Source organism: Odontesthes bonariensis, chromosome 6 (genome assembly GCF_027942865.1).
Source record: "Odontesthes bonariensis isolate fOdoBon6 chromosome 6, fOdoBon6.hap1, whole genome shotgun sequence".
Classification (NCBI taxonomy): Eukaryota; Metazoa; Chordata; class Actinopteri; order Atheriniformes; family Atherinopsidae; genus Odontesthes; species Odontesthes bonariensis.
The window spans coordinates 2,188,597-2,204,650 of NC_134511.1; the positions used below are offsets into that span (position 1 = coordinate 2,188,597).

Here is a 16,054-nt window from a genome sequence, read left to right on the forward strand (position 1 = left end):
AATAAAAGCCTGTGAGAAGCAGACTCTTACAAAATAAAAGCCTGTGAACTAAATACTTGTACAATAATAAAAGTCTGTGAACAACAGACTTTTACAAAATAAAAGCCTGCGAACAACAGACTTTTACAATAATAAAAGCCTGTGAGTAACAGACTTTTACAATAATAAAAGCCTGTGAGTAACAGACTTTTACAATAATAAAAGCCTGTGAGCAACAGACTTTTACAATAATAAAATAAACAATAAAATAGGGGTGGGTAGGCAGGACACCGATGCGGACTCAGAGGATGTAAAAGGTTATTCACAGTAACAAAATGTGGATGACAAAACGAGACTGTGACAAAACCATGAATATAACTGTGACTAAAAAAACAGAACAAAATACTTAACTTAGACAGAAGACGTAGCATGGCATGAAGGGGTGCAAATCAAGGTATCAAGGTAAGGATTTCACAAAAAGACAGGGGAGCCTGGAAACTAAACAGGGGAGTGGGAGTGATTGGTGAGAATAACACACAGGTGAGGGGAATGAACTAATGATCAGGCATGGGAAGTGAGGGGAAAAACAAGAACTGAAAAACCAAGACATGAAATATAAAACATGATAAAACACAAAACTAAAAACACGGGGAAAATCCCATGGGTGTACTAGAAGTTATAGTCCTCGCTGCAGCTGGCCCCTGGCCTCTCTGAACTTTCCATTAAAGGCACAAGAGCCTTTAATGGAAGCCAAAAAAAATGTTTTTGTTTTAATTTAAAAATTAAATTTTTATTTTTTTATTTTTTATTTTTTATTTTTTATAAAACATAAAACGTGCGTTAATGCGCGATAAAATATCTATCGGTGTTAAATAATTAATGCGTTAACGCGATAAAACTTAATCCACATTCTGGCTGTGTGAGGGGGAAAAGTTGTGGGAAGAGCCCAATTTCCATTGTTGATAAAATGTTGATAATTTTGAAGGTAATTTGGTAACATTGAATTTCCAAAATGTAGACCCATTAAAATTCTTAAAAATATTATTTGGAATAAAAAAAAACAAATTGAGTACATTCCTTAATCCATTTTATTTTGAAAGTGTTATTTAAATCCCCGAAATGTAATAATTGAAAGCCTCCTTGTTTTCAGAGAGTTTCACCCTTCAGATGGTGGTGCGTTCCCGCAGAGCCTCATCAGTCTGCGGCGTCATGTTTAAGCCCCCCCCCCGCTGCTGCCGCACATGGACCCGTCCAGAGGGAGGCTGTTATCGGACGCACACATTCATGCGCGCGCCCCGTGCACGCGCGCTGTATATGTGGGGGTGGGAGCGGAGACGCGCAGTCGGAGCTGCTGGATGTTTGTGATGAACAGGTAAGACTCACCTTCCGTCTCATTCCGGCTCCTCGCGGCATGTTTGTGCGTGTCCGCGTGTCCGTATGTTTGCTCGTGTGTGTGTGCGCGCAGATGAAATCAGACTAAATGATGACTGATGAGTTAACAGTGAATTAATGCGGGATAGAGACCGGACCGGACCGGCAGCCTCAGCCTCACACCACCGCGGAACGCAGGCGGTGTCAGGGAGGCTGTAAAGCCGCTAATCCCTCCCCGGCTCGGCTCCACCTTGTCCCGGGGAGCTGCGGTGCGCCGCAGCGGGGCAGAGGAGCTCCCTCCCCCGCTGCAGGTGCCTCACTGCCTCCGTGCTGTCTGCGGAGCTGTGAACACATATGATGGGGAATTATGTAAGAGACTGCCGGGGAGGTGGAGGAGAGGAGGATTAAGGAGGGGAGGATGGCTTTATGTAACAGCCTCCTCCTCATCCAGCACATCTGCCGGCCGGCCTTCTGTCTCCAGATGTTCACATTTATCTCTTTAGAGTTCTGACATGTTCACATTTATCTCTTTAGAGTTCTGACATGTTCACATTTATCTCTTTAAAGTTCTGACATGTTCACATTTATCTCTTTAAAGTTCTGACATGTTCACATTTATCTCTTTAAAGCTCTGACATGTTCACATTTACCTCTTTAGAGTTCTGACATGTTCACATTTATCTCTTTAAAGTTCTTATATGTTCACATTTACCTCTTTAAAGTTCTGATATGTTCACATTTATCTCTTTAGAGTTCTGACATGTTCACATTTACCTCTTTAAAGTTCTGATATGTTCACATTTATCTCTTTAGAGTTCTGACATGTTCACATTTACCTCTTTAAAGTTCTGATATGTTCACATTTATCTCTTTAGAGTTCTGACATGTTCACATTTACCTCTTTAAAGTTCTGATATGTTCACATTTATCTCTTTAGAGTTCTGACATGTTCACATTTACCTCTTTAAAGTTCTGATATGTTCACATTTATCTCTCTAAAGTTCTGACATATTCACATTTATCTCTCTAAAGTTCTGACATGTTCACCCTGCGTCGGGGTCGGCCTTCGGGGCCGTTTCAGCCCGCTGGTGTTGAATGTTGCTGTGAGGTCAAAGGTCAGAAGTCAGAGGTCGTCCTTCTTGAACAGAGTGAACGCTGCAAACTGAACGCTCTCTGTGTGAATAATGGCTGTCCTGTTTGGTGTGTGTGTGTGTGTGTGTGTGTGTGTCCATGCAGCTATGTGAGGCCCATTGTCGGCCTCTGACCGCTGCACTGAGGACCGTTTTGTTTTCGGGGCTCAGAAGTGTTTTCAGGAAAGATTCGGTTTCTGAGCGTTGTGATGTGAAATGTGAAAGCCAAAAGAAAAGCTGCTGGTTATGAATCTAACTTTGGTCAAACAGCTGCTTCTCTCAGGAGTTTCACATCAGTGGAAGCAAAGCCTGGAGCTACCTGCAAACATCTGGGTCAGAGCAAACATCTGGGTTCAGCCCCGCCTGGCAGCCAGCAGCAAACTGTTTATTTACTGGCCTCAGACGAACATAAACTGTAACATCTGCATCGTGTTTTCTTCTCTTCAGCTCAGTTCTTGAAGGGAAATGATGATTTAATAGCTCAACACTGAGTTTTCTGTCCGATGTTTGACGGCTGCTGATCAAATCTATCCAGTGGCGGGCCGTGCATTTCACACATGGACCTTCAGTTTGGTCGGCAACTGTAATTAGGGACACCTCATTCGTGCGAGGGGTCCGGGGGTCCTCCCCCAGAAAATTTTGCATTTCTTAGATGCAATTTCCTGCATTTTTACAAAATTGTGTCCCGTTTCAGCTCAATACAGAACCGTACTTTTTGTTTCTAAAGCCAGGGGTATCGTTCGTAATTTGCTGATTGAAAGTGGCGTACAAATCCTTTACCGGCTTGTGTCAGGTTCGCTAACTTCGGAGTTAGCCGACCTCTCTTTACAATGTCCAGCTTCTCAGTGAAAGTCCTCAGGGCAAATGGCTGCAACAATAAATTTGCCACCAAATCAACTTCTCCTCCTCCTTCAGCCATTGATGTTTTATATAAAACGGAAAATAACCTAACAACTATTATTAATAGTTGTTACTATTATTAATAGTTGTTAGGTAAATTATTCATTCATTATCATTATTATTATTATTATTATTAATAGTCTATTAATAACTCAACTATATCTTATAAAAGCTCCTCAATATTCGTGATTTCGATAACTCGACTAGCACTAGCACTAATGTATTTTTTTTGTAGCATCAGACGTCATGTCAAAATCTACCCAATCATCTAATGTGATTAAAATGACGTTTCCATACAGTATGTCTGCTTCGAGCCAATCAGACCACCTACGCCTGCAATGGGCTGTTGGGGGCCGTCAGAGACAGTCTAATAACATTGGTTCGGGGTTCGCTACGCTGTCTTCTACATTCTAGATGTAGTTAGGGCCAGCAGACCCAGATTGTTCTGGCCTCCCGGCAGATTTGTTTGCCTGGCAACCAATGATAGCTGAAATATGATTGGTTAAATGCGTCAATATGAAAATACACGTCTGGCAGCAGCGCAGCCAAGGGAAAGGAAACGGTCAGACAATAAAATAGTAAGATATGAAATTAAATAAGATAATAATTAAGAAAATCACAAACAGATGTTCATTTTATTTTGTTTAAGATATTGTTTAGGCCAGCAGAGAAGGCCTTGCAGGCCCTGACGGCCCACCACTGTATCTATCAGACCCTTAAATATATATTTAATCTATAAAACACTTTCAAACTTCTGATCAATAAACCAGTTATTCACAAACTGTTTCAGAAGAGTTGGGACAGGACACAGCTGTGAGGCGTTTCGGTATCGGCTCGTCCTGGATCTGACGGCAGCGACACGTCTCATAAGTGTTGGGACGGGTCCAGCTTTCTTCCTTTAACAGCATCTGGAAACATCTGGAGCTGAGGAGACCAGCTGCTGGACCTCTGTTGTCCCGTTCCTGTCTGATGGACTCCTGGCTCCTCTCTGCTGTCTCCAGATGTGTTCAGCTGGTGAAACATCTGGACTGCAGCAGCTCAGTACAGATGTGCAGACCGAGCAGCAAACACCGTAACAGGCGCGGCTGTCGGCAGCAGGCAGTGATACGAAGGGAGAGAAAATAGGGCCAAGAGATTGTGAGGTCTGACTTTTTCCTGGAGAACCATTCTGTGATGTAAATGTATTACTCTGTTGAACGCATGCATGCTATGATTCATACTGAGAATATGACCTTTAAATAGAGTACCTAACTTACTCTAGCACTAGTTCTGCTCTTAGCTGTTTGGTTTTGGAAGGAAATGCACTTATGATTTCTTGTGACCTGAAGTTCTTTTGCCTACCGATATGGAACACACTTACTGTAAGTCGCTTTGGATAAAAGCGTCTGCAGAATGACCGTAATAGAATAGAATAGTATATGATAATACTTTATTTATCCCCCAATGGGGGAAATGAGATAATGTGATGTAAAGTACATATTCTGGGATGTGGTGGTTTCCAGTGACAAAAGCTGCAGATGGGTCACAGAGAACCAGAACCGTGGTGGTACCGTCCCCAGCGTCTGGCTGCGCTGCGTGGGCGCTCTCCTCTATTTATGGAAACATGAGTCATCTCCCCTCCTGTTATACAAGAGAAACTTTGCTCTGCTGGGACGCTGCTGCGGCAGATATAGAAACCAGAAAGCTGTGAGCTGCTGATCCTGGAGAACTCTGCTTTACCTCTGTTAGCGTGTTAGCGCGTTAGCGTGTGAGCTTACGCAGGAAAGACAGACCGAGCAGAATAGCTGCAGCTTTGCTCCAAACTGAAGCTTAAGATTCAATATTCAAGATTCAAGATTTATTGTCATTTGTACAGAGAGACACAGGGTCATACTATACATTGAAATTCTTGGTGACGAGGCGTCGTCAACAGCATTAAATAAATTGAGAAGGTTGAATGAAAACCAAGTAAGAAGATAAAGCAGAAAAATTGTGCATACAAAAAACAAAACAAATTTAACTGTGCATAAAAATTAAAGTAAAATGTGCAACTATATATATATATATATATATATATATATATATACATACATACATACACACACAGGTGCTACTGCTGAGGCAGAACTCCCAGAGAAACTGAAGCACAGCTTCATCTCTCAGGTTACATTGTTGTTTTTATTCATATCTGGAAGATTTGAATAAAAACAACATGGACAGAAATCTGCTCATTTTAAGGTGCTTTTTAGAGAAGCCTTGATGCACATCAGGGGCAGGTAAAACCAGTCTGTGACTCGTCTGATCTGCACAGGTTAGAACAAAGTTAAAATAAACTCAGTTAGAAACCAACACCTTCACAGATCCCAGATGTTTCCAGCTGTGTTCCTGCTGAAGAGCGTCAGGAACGTTTCTCTGGTGGAGGATGCAGCATCCGAGCAGCTTCTGGGATCACTGTGGGATCCAGTTTACTCACTTTAAACCTGCTGGGCTTCTGTCTGACTTTACAAAAGCTTCAGATTCGCTTTGATGGAAGCGATGTTACTATGTGGGCAAGCGTGAAAAAAGTCCCTGACCCTGTATATATTGCTTTCACATCGTTGGATCTTCTCTACAAACACAGCCTGCAGATTGGCTTCAGTTTGGCTGCAGTTTGGCTTCAGTTTGGCTGCAGTTTGGCTGCAGTTTGGCTTCAGTTTGTCTTCAGTTTGGCTTCAGTTTGGCTTCAGTTTGGCTTCAGTTTGGCTGCAGTTTGGCTGCAGTTTGGCTTCAGTTTGTCTTCAGTTTGGCTGCAGTTTGGCTGCAGTTTGGCTGCAGTTTGGCTTCAGTTTGGCTTCAGTTTGTCTTCAGTTTGGCTGCAGTTTGGCTGCAGTTTGGCTTCAGTTTGTCTTCAGTTTGGCTTCAGTTTGGCTGCAGTTTGTCTGCAGTTTGGCTTCAGTTTGGCTGCAGTTTGGCTTCAGTTTGTCTTCAGTTTGGCTGCAGTTTGGCTGCAGTTTGTCTGCAGTTTGGCTTCAGTTTGTCTTCAGTTTGGCTGCAGTTTGGCTGCAGTTTGGCTGCAGTTTGGCTTCAGTTTGTCTTCAGTTTGGCTTCAGTTTGGCTGCAGTTTGTCTGCAGTTTGGCTTCAGTTTGGCTGCAGTTTGGCTTCAGTTTGGCTGCAGATTGGCTTCAGTTTGGCTGCAGTTTGGCTGCAGTTTGGCTGCAGTTTGGCTTCAGTTTGTCTTCAGTTTGGCTGCAGTTTGGCTTCAGTTTGGCTTCAGTTTGGCTGCAGTTTGGCTTCAGTTTGGCTGCAGTTTGGCTTCAGTTTGGCTGCAGTTTGGCTGCAGTTTGGCTGCAGTTTGGCTTCAGTTTAGCTGCAGATTGGCTGCAGTTTGGCTTCAGTTTAGCTTCAGTTTGGCTTCAGTTTGGCTGCAGTTTGGCTTCAGTTTGGCTTCAGTTTGGCTTCAGTTTGGCTGCAGTTTGGCTTCAGTTTGGCTGCAGATTGGCTGCAGTTTGGCTTCAGTTTGGCTGCAGTTTGGCTTCAGTTTAGCTGCAGATTGGCTGCAGTTTGGCTTCAGTTTAGCTTCAGTTTGGCTTCAGTTTGGCTGCAGTTTGGCTTCAGTTTGGCTTCAGTTTGGCTTCAGTTTGGCTTCAGTTTGGCTTCAGTTTGGCTGCAGTTTGGCTTCAGTTTGGCTGCAGTTTGGCTTCAGTTTGGCTGCAGTTTGGCTTCAGTTTGGCTTCAGTTTGGCTGCAGTTTGGCTTCAGTTTGGCTGCAGATTGGCTGCAGTTTGGCTTCAGTTTGGCTGCAGTTTGGCTTCAGTTTGGCTGCAGATTGGCTTCAGTTTGGCTTCAGTTTGGCTGCAGATTGGCTTCAGTTTGGCTTCAGTTTGGCTGCAGTTTGGCTGCAGTTTGGCTGCAGTTTGGCTTCAGTTTGGCTGCAGTTTGGCTTCAGTTTGGCTTCAGTTTGGCTGCAGTTTGGCTTCAGTTTGGCTGCAGATTGGCTGCAGTTTGGCTTCAGTTTGGCTGCAGTTTGGCTTCAGTTTGGCTGCAGATTGGCTTCAGTTTGGCTTCAGTTTGGCTGCAGATTGGCTTCAGTTTGGCTTCAGTTTGGCTGCAGTTTGGCTGCAGTTTGGCTTCAGTTTGGCTGCAGATTGGCTGCAGATTGGCTGCAGATTGGCTTCAGTTTGGCTGCAGATTGGCTGCAGTTTGGCTGCAGATTGGCTTCAGTTTGGCTTCAGTTTGGCTGCAGATTGGCTTCAGTTTGGCTTCAGTTTGGCTGCAGATTGGCTTCAGTTTGGCTGCAGTTTGGCTGCAGTTTGGCTGCAGTTTGGCTTCAGTTTGGCTGCAGATTGGCTGCAGATTGGCTGCAGATTGGCTTCAGTTTGGCTGCAGATTGGCTGCAGTTTGGCTTCAGTTTGGCTGCAGATTGGCTGCAGATTGGCTTCAGTTTGGCTGCAGTTTGGCTTCAGTTTGGCTTCAGTTTGGCTGCAGTTTGGCTTCAGTTTGGCTGCAGATTGGCTGCAGTTTGGCTTCAGTTTGGCTGCAGTTTGGCTTCAGTTTGGCTGCAGATTGGCTTCAGTTTGGCTTCAGTTTGGCTGCAGATTGGCTTCAGTTTGGCTTCAGTTTGGCTGCAGTTTGGCTGCAGTTTGGCTGCAGTTTGGCTGCAGTTTGGCTTCAGTTTGGCTGCAGATTGGCTGCAGATTGGCTGCAGATTGGCTTCAGTTTGGCTGCAGATTGGCTGCAGTTTGGCTTCAGTTTGGCTGCAGATTGGCTGCAGATTGGCTGCAGTTTGGCTGCAGTTTGGCTTCAGTTTGGCTTCAGTTTGGCTGCAGTTTGGCTTCAGGTTTATAAACTGGCCTCCACAGCCGCCCGAATGTCTCCGTGGGTCCTTAGAACAGCCGGGCCTCTTTCAATCAGCTGTTTTTAAGCAGAACAAACGTTTGCCTGGACTCTGATCACTGGCAGAAAGACTCGTTTACCACAAAGCAGCTCGAATAAATGTCTGAAATGTCCCCAAAAAGAAGCAGAAAGTTCCCCCAGATGTTTTAGCTGCGCTCACATATAACAGATGCTGCAGTTTCACAGTTTCACAGGTTTACAGTCTGCATCAGGGAAGCTTTAACAGAACAAAGGCCGTATACAGTACCAGGACACCAGTTTGAGTCTCCCCAGAGATGATCTGCTCTGAGACCAATAAAACGTGATACTTATTGATAAAAGAAACCACATTAAGTGTCAGAGCACAGAGGGAGCCTGCTGCATCAGATTAAAATGATGCCTTTCTGTCTTTCTTTGGTTTATTAAGATTAATCTGTGCTTCCATCTTTGTTTTACTACAAGATCAACCCACACCTGGAACATTTCTTTGGTAAAAGTTCAGTTTTTGGGGAAGAAAGGTTTCAGTTTCAGTTTGGACAGAAGGCTGAAATGGAGAGAAAAAATTTAGCCGGCTTAGTGTGGACGGGATCTGAAACTGGTTTAGTTAAACTGGTTTAGTTAAATCGGTTTGGTTAAACTGATTTGGTTAAACCGGTCTAGTTAAACTGGTCTGGTTAAACCGGTCTAGTTAAACTGGTCTGGTTAAACCGGTCTGGTTAAACCAGTTTAGTTAAACCGGTTTTGGGACTTGTTGTGCACCAGAGTCAGTGGAACTTCGGGCTGTAAAGGAGCAGAATGTTCCTGAAATAACCGGCAGGCCGACAGAGGCCACAGCTCTTATCTCTGAGCACAGCAGGGGGCCGACAGCGGGGGGGGGGCTGTTGTTCAGGCCCGCCGTCAGCGCTGGAATTTTAAGTTGTGCAGCTCGTGTGTTTGCTGATACGACAGATGGCCTCCTGACTCTGACCGTCAGACCTCAGCCGACCAGGATAGATGAGGAAAGAAGGAAAGAAGCGGTAAGAGAATACAGAAAGAAGGTGAGGGGATGTGGTGGAGCAGGAAGAAGAACAGCAAAAAGGATGGATGCTGGGAAAATAAAATAAAATGACTTTAAAAATGAGAGAGACGAGGAAGCAAAGAGAGGAAATATGAGGGGAAGAAAGCATGAAGAGGGAGAAAGGGAAGGAAAGACTGAGCTGGGAAGGATGGAGATAAGAAGGAAAGCAGGAAGAAGCTCTGCATCAGCGTACAACAGGAAATCCCTGCTTTATCCAACAGTTGTCATGACAACAGAAAGACATCATCTGCATGGAGAGATTAGTTGTTATGATTAGAGACTGAAGAGGAAAAAATCATTTACTCTTCTGTCAGATTATTTTGTTTAGTCGTCGGTTCGTCTCTGTAAGTAGATACCAGCTGATCAGCTGTTTCCATGGAAACAGCTGATCAGCTGTTTCCATGGAAACAGGAAGCAGGAAGTAGATGATCAGCTTCAGTTCTTTATGTTTCCATGGTAACAGGAAGCAGCTGATCAGCTTCAGTTCTTTATGTTTCCATGGAAACAGGAAGCAACTGATCAGCTTCAGTTCTTTATGTTTCCATGGAAACAGGAAGCAGCTGATCAGCTTCAGTTCTTTATGTTTCCATGGAAACAGGAAGCAACTGATCAGCTTCAGTTCTTTATGTTTCCATGGAAACAGGAAGCAACTGATCAGCTTCAGTTCTTTATGTTTCCATGGAAACAGGAAGCAGCTGATCAGCTTCAGTTCTTTATGTTTCCATGGTAACAGGAAGCAGCTGATCAGCTTCAGTTCTTTATGTTTCCATGGTAACAGGAAGCGGCTGATCAGCTTCAGTTCTTTATGTTTCCATGGAAACAGGAAGCAGCTGATCAGCTTCAGTTCTTTATGTTTGTTTCGATTTTGTTTCCTGTTTCCATTTGAGCATGGAAACAGGAAGCATGATCCAGATGCATCTCTCAGCTCCTGTGTCAGGGCTTTGCTGGATGTTTTCCTCTTTCTTAAGGACATCACTTTCAGATCCTGCTCATCTGCTGTAGATAGTTCTTTAGGCCTGACACTTCTTCTTCTGTCCTCCACTTGTCCAGCTTCCTCAAATGTTTTAAGGACACACTGCACACCATGCTGAGATATGCCAAGTTTTCAGCTAACAGCTCTTTGGGAATCACCTTGTTGCTGCAGAAATCCTGTTTTCTGTCTGTCACACTGTGTTATCTTTGCTGTTTTTCACACATGCAGCTAAAGAAATGGGAACAAATCTTAATTCCAGTCTAAAACCCACAAAGAGCTTCTAGATTATTCATTTCTGGTGGCATAAAGCAGTTTAATCATTTCATTTATATTAACTGTTCCATAACTAGTATTTAGATTATATCTTATATTCCTTTTTAAGCTTTAAATTGAATCTTATTTACTTTTTCTTCATGTTGAATATCATATAATTCTTATTATTGTCTGTTTTTTTCCTACTTTTCTACTTTTAGACGTGAGAACGTTCATTATTTTGGGATTAGGATTTTTTTTTTAAACAGAATTTCTTATATTAATTTGACTCTTTTGGTAACTGAAAGCAGTTTTAACGTAAATGTAGAAAAAAGTTGAAACTATGAAGCTGTTTTTCACAGATGCAGCTAAAGAAATGGGAACAAATGATGTGTCTCTGTGACAGGCTGCTGGGAACAAAGTGCCTAAAGATCCAGTTTAAAATGTGGACACAACACTGGTTCATCCCTTGAGTTAGGAGCCTTTTTCCTGCCTGAATGGTTCACAGCTCAGAGTTAAGTGGCTTAACAGAGAACAAACACTGTTGGAAACCAGTTTCAATCAGAACAAACACCTTCAGAAGCAGTGGTGACGCAGCTGCTAGCTAAACGATGGCAGCAGCTGCTAGCTAAACGATGGCAGTCTGGGCGCGGTCGCCTCCCTGTGAGCAGAGATAAGAGCCAGCGAACACGTGCACACTCACGGGCGCTGCTGTAACTGTTGCGTTCTTGTGATTTCATAAGTTCCCAGAACAGCAACAGACAAACTGAAACTAAAACCGCGTCAGATTCCTGACCAATCAGCTGCCTCCTCATGCTGCCACACACTTCCTGAACCAGTGGCTTAGAATGTTTGAATGAAAATGATCAATAGTTTTAATCATCAACCAGTTTGTCTTGGACCTGTCAAACAACTCTGAGCTATCGGTCAGATTCTGCATCTGTTTTACAAACATTTAACCAATCAAAAGGATCAACAAGAGCTCAGAATACTCGACTGTTGGCGAACCTCTGATTCTTCACCTCGGAGGAAGTGCTGTTTACACCCAACAGCAGCAATCTATGGATTTTATATGTCTGCATTTAGGTGTAAAAATGGTTAAATAGTTTCAAATCTGGAGTATTCTTGCCCCTTAACACTGATCTAATGAGGTTAGTGGTTGAAATATTCCCCTTCAATGGAAAACCCCTTCAAAAAGCCAATAAATCAGTCATTGTTGTGATATTTCAGTGTTACTCCGCTCTGCATCCGGTGCCAGTGCAGGAGCCTAGTTAGCTGCACCTGTGAAAGTGCCCACCTGGTGTAGCTTTAAGGCGGTTCACCACTCCCGCTGATTGTACATTGTTGAGTTAATGTTGGGTTTTAACAATAAACAAAGGACTTTCATAACGCCTTAACAATCAGATATCAAAATTGATGTGCAGATGTTTAGCTACTCGAGCATTCTATCATTACTTGAGTAATCGAGTTAGTGTGTTATTTAAATGAAAGAGGGGCGTAGTTCTGATGACATTTCAACAGAAATGAGACTTTGAGAATGAGAATTTGTCCAACACAATAAATACAAGTTGCTTTAGCGTCCTTCTGTTCTCTGCTAGCTTCCTTCTGTTCTCTTCTAGCTTCCTTTTCTTCTCTGTTAGCTTCCTTCTGTTCTCTGCTAGCTTCCTTCTGTTCTCTGCTAGCTTCCTACTGTTCACTAGCGTCCTTCTGTTCTCTGCTAGCTTCCTTCTGTTCCCTTCTAGCTTCCCTCTGTTCTCTTCTAGCTTCCTTCTTTTCTCTGCTAGCTTCCTTCTTTTCTCTGCTAGCTTCCTTATGTTCTCTGCTAGCTTCCTTCTGTTCTCTGCTAGCTTCCTTCTGTTCTCTGCTAGCTTCCTTCTGTTCTCTTCTAGCTTCCTTTTCTTCTCTGTTAGCTTCCTTCTGTTCTCTGCTAGCTTCCTTCTGTTCTCTGCTAGCTTCCTACTGTTCACTAGCGTCCTTCTGTTCTCTGCTAGCTTCCTTCTGTTCCCTTCTAGCTTCCCTCTGTTCTCTTCTAGCTTCCTTCTTTTCTCTGCTAGCTTCCTTCTTTTCTCTGCTAGCTTCCTTATGTTCTCTGCTAGCTTCCTTCTGTTCTCTGCTAGCTTCCTTCTGTTCTCTGCTAGCTTCCTTCTGTTCTCTGTTAGCTTCCTTCTGTTCTCTGCTAGCTTCCCTCTGTTCTCTGCTAGCTTCCTTCTGTTCTCTGCTAGCTTCCCTCTGTTCTCTTCTAGCTTCCTTCTGTTCTCTGCTAGCTTCCTTCTGTTCTCTGCTAGCTTCCTTCTGTTCTCTCCTAGGTTCCTTCTGTTCTCTCCTAGCTTCCTTCTGTTCTCTGCTAGCTTCCTTCTGTTCTCTGCTAGCTTCCTTCTGTCCTCTGCTAGCTTCCTTCTGTTCTCTGCTAGCGTCCTTCTGTTCTCTGCCAACTTCCTTCGGTTCTCTGCTAGCTTCTTTCTGTTCTCTGCTAGCTTCCTCCTTTTCTCTGCTAGCTTCCTTCGGTTCTCTGCTAGCTTCTTTCTGTTCTCTGCTAGCTTCCTCCTTTTCTCTGCTAGCTTCCTTCGGTTCTCTGCTAGCTTCCTTGTGTGACTGTCACAGAAAAAGGAGCGCATCCCAAAACTGAATTCACCAAGTTTTAAAGGTCCATAAAACATAGAGCAGACTTCACTGATTGGAGCAGAATGAGCTATTTAGGAACATCTGATTCACTGAAGTCCACAAAATGCCTCCCGCCTTCGCCCCACAGCTAAATAATCGTCTCCTACATGCAACCATGAGTCAGTTTTTTCAGGTGACGAGCAGCTGAACATGCAGCAGATACTCAGAAGCTGCTGATAAATGCAGAATTCAGGCACACTAACAAGCAAAAGCTCAAATCACTGCTGCACCTCCAACATTATGCAACCCTGGAATCAGAAGACTCGGTTTGAGCTGTTATTTCATCAAAGTGAGACGTAGCAAACGCTGTCATTTAAAACTGAGATGAGCACAAGATGGAGCTGACATCAGGGGTGCCGACTGTGGAGCTGTGACTCAGCAGATTTCAGTCTGTGACCCACTTACAGCATCGGGCATCAACCTGTTCTGAGACAAAAAACAAACAGAGGAAGAAGAGGAGGAAGAAGAGGAGGAAGAAGAGGAGGAAGAGGAGGAGGAAGAGGAGTAGGAGGAAGAGGAGGAGGACGAAGAGGAGGACGAGGAGGATGATACACTCTGGACACGTCGCCCGTCCATCACAGAGGCAAACGAGACAAACAACACCAACAACTCTCACTCTTGTCAATTTAGGGTCACAAATCTACCCGAATAGTTTTTGGATGGTGGGAGAAAGCCTGAGAAAACACTCTGCTGTGAGGAGACGGTGCTAACCAGGCGATGGTGTTAACCAGGCGATGGTGTTAACCAGGCGATAGTGCTAACCAGGCGTTAACCAGGCGATGATGCTAACCAGGTGCTAACCAGGCGTTAACCAGGCGATGGTGCTAACCAGGTGCTAAGCAGGCGTTAACCAGGCGATGGTGCTAACCAGGCGATGGTGCTAACCAGGCGATGGTGTTAACCAGGCGTTAACCAGGCGATGGTGCTAACCAGGCAATGGTGCGAACCAGGCGTTAACCAGGCGATGGTGCTAACCAGGCGATGGTGCTAACCAGGCGTTAACCAGGCGATGGTGCTAACCAGGCGATGGTGCTAACCAGGCGTTAACCAGGCGATGATGCTAACCAGGTGCTAACCAGGCGTTAACCAGGCGATGGTGCTAACCAGGTGCTAAGCAGGCGTTAACCAGGCGATGGTGCTAACCAGGCGATGGTGCTAACCAGGCGATGGTGTTAACCAGGCGTTAACCAGGCGATGGTGCTAACCAGGCAATGGTGCTAACCAGGCGTTAACCAGGCGATGGTGCTAACCAGGCGATGGTGCTAACCAGGCGATGGTGCTAACCAGGCGTTAACCAGGCGATGGTGCTAACCAGGCGATGGTGCTAACCAGGCGTTAACCAGGCGATGGTGCTAACCAGGCGTTAACCAGGCGATGGTGCTAACCAGGCGATGGTGCTAACCAGGCGTTAACCAGGCGATGGTGCTAACCAGGCGATGGTGCTAACCAGGCGATGGTGCTAACCAGGCGTTAACCAGGCGATGGTGCTAACCAGGCGATGGTGTTAACCAGGCGATAGTGCTAACCACCACATCACCGTGCAGCCCCTGCTAGAAGGTGCCAATTTGAAAACAAATGTATGGCTGTGTTCAAAACTGCATACTGCATACTACATACTGCATACTACATACTACATACTACATACTACATGCTGCATACTACATACTGCATACTGCATACTACATACTGCATACTACATACTACATACTGCATACTACATACTACATACTACATACTACATGCTGCATACTACATACTGCATACTGCATACTGCATACTACATACTGCATACTACATACTACATACTACATACTACATGCTGCATACTACATACTGCATACTACATACTACATACTACATACTGCATACTGCATACTACATACTGCATACTACATACTACATACTACATACTACATACTACATACTACATACTAATCGATCAGACAGTATGCAGAGCGTTTACCCACAATGCATTTGGCCCCTGCCCGAGCTGAAATCAGCCGTTCTGAAGCTGATTTCTCTTAAGCTCTAAACTCTGTAAACTTTAGCAACATTTGAAACATTTTCAGGTGAGAAAGTAGTCGTTTAGATCCCCAACGTGTTGAAAACCTGACAAAATACCGGCTATTTACAATTTTGTTCCCACGAATTCGGCGCTACTAAAGCTAGCTGCAGTGAGCTAACGCACTTCCGGTTATTTTCACAAAATAAAATACCCGTTGCCTTTTATCATAGGGAAAGCCATTACCATACAATTGGTGCTTTTGTTTTGAAAACAGGAAGTGAACCTACCCTCGTTGTAGCTAGCTTGAAACTGCCGTTTTGAAAGGAAATGACGATCGGCGACGTCACGTTACGTTGCATCTTGGGTAGTTTGAGTATGAGTAGCAACCTCATGATGCATACCCAACATTTCAGAGAATCTAGTATGCATCCGGGAACTTCTCACATACTAACTCAGAAAGTTAGTTGGAGTAGTAGGAGTAGTATGCGGTTTGGAACACAGCCCAGGTTTTAATAATTGAGGAGAAGTCTCCCCTCTGTCCCTGTACAGGACAAGATAAACAAAAGCACTTCTTAGCTGCCACCACCAGCACACAAAAAGTGTCAGTCTGATGTAAACCGGTCTGTAAGGTCTGCACGTTCTCAGGACCCGTGTTTGTTTGTTAACCAGTGACCGGCACTAAAGACCGCCTCAGCGGTGTTAAGGAGATAATTTACGACTTTTCATCCCGACACAAAGAGGAGGACGAGCCCGAAGGCAGGCGGCCTGTCGCTGAACATTTGCTCTTTTAGACCCAAAAAGAGTCTGAAGGTGGAAGTGAAGCCTGAAGATAAAACCGCTGAACCTCTGTGCTGCTAAAATTCTGTAGAAGAAGAGACGTCGGCCCCAGAAAACTT

At 44.4% G+C, this 16,054-nt stretch overlaps 1 protein-coding gene across 1 annotated transcript in view; it reads left to right on the forward strand.

The window, feature by feature from the left end:
* Window positions 1–1,255: 1,255 nt before the first annotated feature.
* LOC142381809 (dematin-like) overlaps window positions 1,256–16,054 on the forward strand; it is a 47,415-nt gene continuing 32,616 nt past the window's right edge. Inside the window, 1 exon segment of the mRNA XM_075467044.1 lies at window positions 1,256–1,351. The gene's annotated coding sequence lies outside the window, so the exon portion shown is untranslated.